The sequence below is a fragment of the Topomyia yanbarensis genome, chromosome 1 (assembly GCF_030247195.1).
Source record: "Topomyia yanbarensis strain Yona2022 chromosome 1, ASM3024719v1, whole genome shotgun sequence".
Taxonomy (NCBI): Eukaryota; Metazoa; Arthropoda; class Insecta; order Diptera; family Culicidae; genus Topomyia; species Topomyia yanbarensis.
Genome location: NC_080670.1, coordinates 124,440,228 through 124,445,330, shown reverse-complemented (window position 1 = coordinate 124,445,330; position 5,103 = coordinate 124,440,228). Strand labels below are relative to the sequence as shown.

The 5,103-nt window shown below is 40.5% G+C and overlaps 1 pseudogene; it reads left to right on the top strand.

Moving 5' to 3' along the window:
* The first annotated feature begins 1,511 nt into the window (after window positions 1-1,511).
* On the top strand, window positions 1,512-4,342 carry LOC131675887 (DEAD-box helicase Dbp80-like; annotated as a pseudogene).
* Window positions 4,343-5,103: the final 761 nt, after the last annotated feature.

Sequence of the window (5,103 nt, the reverse complement as noted above, 5' to 3'; positions counted from 1 at the left end):
TATGATTATTTAACAGAACTTTGTTGGCTGCTTTGAATTGACAGAAGTGTGCTATCACGGCTCTCAGAAGCGAGGCTTGCTACTCCGCGAATTCTGCGGTGACGTCAGAGAAATCGTTGAGATAAACAGACGGATTTCTAGAAAGTTGATAATTTAAAATATTTAAACTCTTAAGCTAAGTATGCACCTCTTGCGAAATGAAATTTCCTATACAAAACCTATGCATAAAAAACGTCGCGTAATGTTCGCGAAAAAAAATTTCGTTTCCATTTCGTAAGCGGTACGCAGCTCTCGCGAAAACGATAACGAAAAATGAAGTTAGCTGAGACACGGTTCAACAAACGATAAGCTTCATAATAGTTCCGCGAGACAGCGCTGCTTTCTATGCGCTGTCACCAAGGCAAACTTTTTCCTTGCGAAATAATGGTCATCGGTATTATTTCGCACGGAGGCTCGCGAAATTTTGACAGGTTGCAATGAAAAAACATAAGAAAACACGAGATTGGTAATTTTTTGTATTTTTTTCATAGCAACCTGTCAAAATTTCGTAGTTTAGAAATTCAATATTTCGAATTTGAATGGTAAGTTTAAAAATATTATTAGTTTTAAACAATTAAATTTAAATAATTAATATTTGCAGCACACCCGAACAAAGCAAATCAGCTCAACTAATCTTGTCTCAACATCCTGGATCTGGCAATCAGCCAACCAACATTAAATCGATACAACCGCAGTAGTACCAACTACTCCAAATCTAGCAACAGCCAACAACCCCTCAAAAAGGACCACATAGCAATTACTGCTCAAACGAACAACAGGAGTTTACGAATGATGGACACATCGGAATACATTTCATCGGCACATTCTGCCTTAAAACTTGTCTGCCACTATTTTTACCAGCGGTTGCTTTCCTGATTTAGAGAAATCGGATTCAAGCACAAACGTCATATTCCAGCCTTGGTTCCTACCAGTTCCTTGCATGAAAATATCACTGCCTCCACAGTGCTCGTGATTCCATTCCAGCAGCAGCAAGCAATCACTATTCGAGTGCTTATCGCCAACATTTCACAGCAAGCTCAGCAGCAGAACCACCTTCAACCACAACATCAGAAAATTAAGATTTCTTCCAGACCACGACCATCATCCTAAAGGTCAGTAGCAATAACGTTCAACCGACGGTACAACCTGATCAGCAACCGCAATTAGTGCAATAGATCCAAGCCAAATGTAGAAGACCATTGAGCAACTGCAAAAAAGATAGCAACAGCACATTCAAACACAGTAGCAGCAGCATACTATACCGTACCATGCGGTGTGCAGGAAGACTTTGTTATTCAGTTGGTGCGGCAAGGTGAGACATTTTTATTACCTTTTTTATTTCGAAAGGATCAGTACCGTGTTTAGTACATTTGTAATGTAATACCCTATTCTTCTTTAAAAAGCTCGAGTTTACTCATTTACGGATATTTTTTTATTATGATTTTTTTCAGATCGAACACCAACAACATAATATGGTAATCACCCAGCAAGAGAACGCAGTGATAATGGGCCAACAGAAAACACAACATCAAGATGCTCGGAAAGGACTTTCTCTTTCGGTATGTATTTACCAGTAGCATCCCTCCTCCAAACATTCCTTTGCATATCTAGATGTCCACACATTCACAGAACAAACATAATGGCACGTCATGTTCAATCGGCTAACCGTTTGGAATAAGCGCTCATCATCGGTTTCATGGCAGGGAAGTGAGCAGGCAAAAGAAGGCATTGTTTTTTCCGCAAGGTCGCTCTGGTCAAAATTTCAGCGAATTGCAAGGAATAAACCACCCGAGGGACAGTACCCGTGCTGATTCAGGACGATTTCCCATACTTTCTACCTTGCTATTGAATTTTAATACCCGATCGAAACGATGGCAAGCGCTGCCGATAACTGGGTCAAAAAGACGACGGATCAAGAAATTTCTGCACACGATAAGTGTTTTTTTGTTATAACCTATTTTTGAAGCGATCATTGGGATGGGATTTGAATTTTTCTTTTCAATACAAATAGGTTAGCGAACTGAGTACATATCACCAAGGATAAAGATTCAGAGTCGGCGGCTGGCAGTCCAGAGAAAGAGAATGCGGAAAAACCTAGTCCACCGGCAGTAGAACCAAAGCTGCACCTGATGTTTGGAGTTCGGTAGCTACGGAAATTCTGACTAGCAGCTCCTGAAGAAAAACAAGCTGCAAGAGAAAATGGAGAAACACCTTCCTCCGCGGAAGATGCAGAGGCATTCAAGTATGTCGAAATCTGCAGAAAATTTTGATTAGGACATAAGGAACATTGACAGCCTCTCGTTGTTTACTTTCTCTTTCGATTATGACGTCACTATAACACTTTGCACTAATTTTCCAGTACATAGCCGATGGTTTTTACTAAAATATTAGGCAAAGAGTTGAGTACTAAATATTGAAACGATCGAGTAACAAACAGAAGAGAAAGACCCCAAAGAGAATCTGATTGTTGCTTACGTCCTATTCTAAATTTTCTCCCGAAATATTTAGTATCAGCTTTAAAATTATTCGTGACTAATCTTTTAGCCCGGCGGATGCAAGTTTGCTAATGAAAGATGTTCGCTAAGGTCTAGTAGAATCAAAGCTGGATCTGAAGGTGCAGCGGAAGGATTCTTCTTCGCCGGTTGGTTGGTTAAAACTTTCGAAGCTTTGCACGTCAAGCCGGAATTACTTCAGGGAGTCTATGCGATGGGTTTCAACGCCCCTTCCAAGATTCAGGAGATGGCTCTACCTACTCTGTTGGCCGGTCTGCCACGGAATATAATCGCCCAGAGTCAGTCGGGAACAGGAAAAACCGCTGCCTTCGTGCTGGCAATACTCAGTTGAGTCCATCAGTTAAAAAACTATCTGCAGGTGATTTGCCTTTCCCCCACGTATGAGCTGGCAATTCAGAAGGGGGAAGTAGCTGCCTAAATGGCAAAGTTTTGTCCGGAAATCAAACTTCCTTACGGCGTTCGCGGTGAGGAGACCGTCAAAGGGGCGAAGCTGACTAATCATATCATCATCGAAACACCCGGCAAGCTAATGGACTGGGGTATAAAGTTCAGGACGTACGACCTAGTTTTTCCTTTTTGTACTGGAGGCGGGTGTTATGGTCGGTGTTCTTGGCCACGTACGAGCGCGAGGTGATGGAGTTTGCCGAGTACATCGTACCCAATCCGATCGTCATTCGGCAGGCGCGGCAGCAAGAATCACTCGATAACATCAAACAGTAATACGTCAAGTTCCGCAACCAGGACGAGAAATTGTGTGATTACCGTCGGACAAGCGATCATTTTCTGTCATATGATGTATAGGACAGTTGTAAACTCCAAGTAAACTTATTTTCAGAACTGTTAATCGATCGAAACAGGTACGCAAAACGGCCGGTTGGTTGACCGGCAGGATGTCCCAGGATGGTCACTGGGTAGCGGTACTGTCCGGTAATCTAACGGTGGAGCAACGGTTGGAACGAACGTTTTGTCCAGGAGTAAGTTCCACCACTTGATTCTGGTTACAGCACCAGATTACGGAGAGATTCTTTCGTCTTAGGTATCGACGTCGAACAGGTGACCATTGTCGTCAACTTCGACCTGCCGATGGATTAGCAGGGACGAGCCGATTGCGAAACGTATCTACATCGAATTAGACGCACCAGTAGATTCGGTAAGTGTGACTCATTCTTGTGATCCTATAGATTGTATTTCTTCCCACTTCTTTAACAGAACGGAATCACCATCAACCTAGTGGGCAGTGATCGAAGCATGATGATTTGCAGATCAATCGAAACACTTCCGGAAAAAGATTCAGTTGCTAGAGGCGGAGAACTCGGACGAAATTGAAAAGATCGCACCGTAAAGTGTTTTCGACCAGCTACTGGTGAAAGGCGTAGGAGCTTTTTTGGGTCATACTTGTTTTAATTCTGAATTTATAATTTTATTATATTTTTTTATTTTTTTTTCTTCCTTGATCTGACATAAGGTATACAAATGTAACCAACAGGGTATCGTAAGCTAATAAATTTACAATTACAATTTATCTCTACCCAGTTCTATCCAAACATTTGAAAAGGGCCTAACTGCAAAATGTAACAAATTGAAATTTTATGTTTTCCATTAACAAATATCTACCCGAGCACGTACATAACGCAACATTTGATTATGCAGAATTTTGATAGCGATTTTACAACAATTTATAAAAGGGCCTAATTGATTTTTATAACCGAACTGATTATGAAAGGACCTAACTGATTGAAAAGTGCCTAACTAGCAATACACTCGTTTTAAATGGATTATAACGTATTATTGTATTATGACCTAGGGGCAGATCACTTGTGATGCATTTATAAAAATCAGCGAAATTAAATGCATTTATTTCCATCAAAATGGAAATTCAATATGTATTTTGCGTTGCGTGCATTGTTTTTGCGTTGCCTGCAATGTGGTTTGCGTTGCGTGTAAGACGTCAAAACCCTACAGAAAAACTAGCCCTACATTTAACAAAACGTCGAACAAAGTGGATCAGCGTAGGACGTTTGTTAAACAAACTTTTCTGCGAGGGAGCGCCAAGCTGAAGCAAAAATGGAAATTAAATGCATTTTTTCTAATTTGATGCAAATTTGTCATACATTTTTAGAGTGATCTGCCCCTAGATTATGACTGATTGTAAAAGGCTTATAACATCTTTTCCATAATTTACATACAGGGTCAATCTGACCATCAAATTAGAATTCAGTTGATTCGTCTAACTTTCGGTGTAATATCAGACTTGAGGTGTAATATTTGACTTGAGGTATTCTGCCGCTAGAAGCAAAACTGTCCCATGTGCTATGGAAATCCCATGGGACATTGGACAATTATGCTTCTTGCGGCAGTAATACAAGTAGTAGCAATATGCGCAATTCCTTAAACCTCTCTAGTGTTTCATGCAATAAGAATTACCACGAATTACTTATGGCAATAAATTTGAATTACGATTCTCTCAATTGTTATACCAAAAATAGGTTTGAATTCATGCTGATTGTTGGTAGCATTCCCTGAGACTTCCAGAACCTTTAATAGTAGCCAT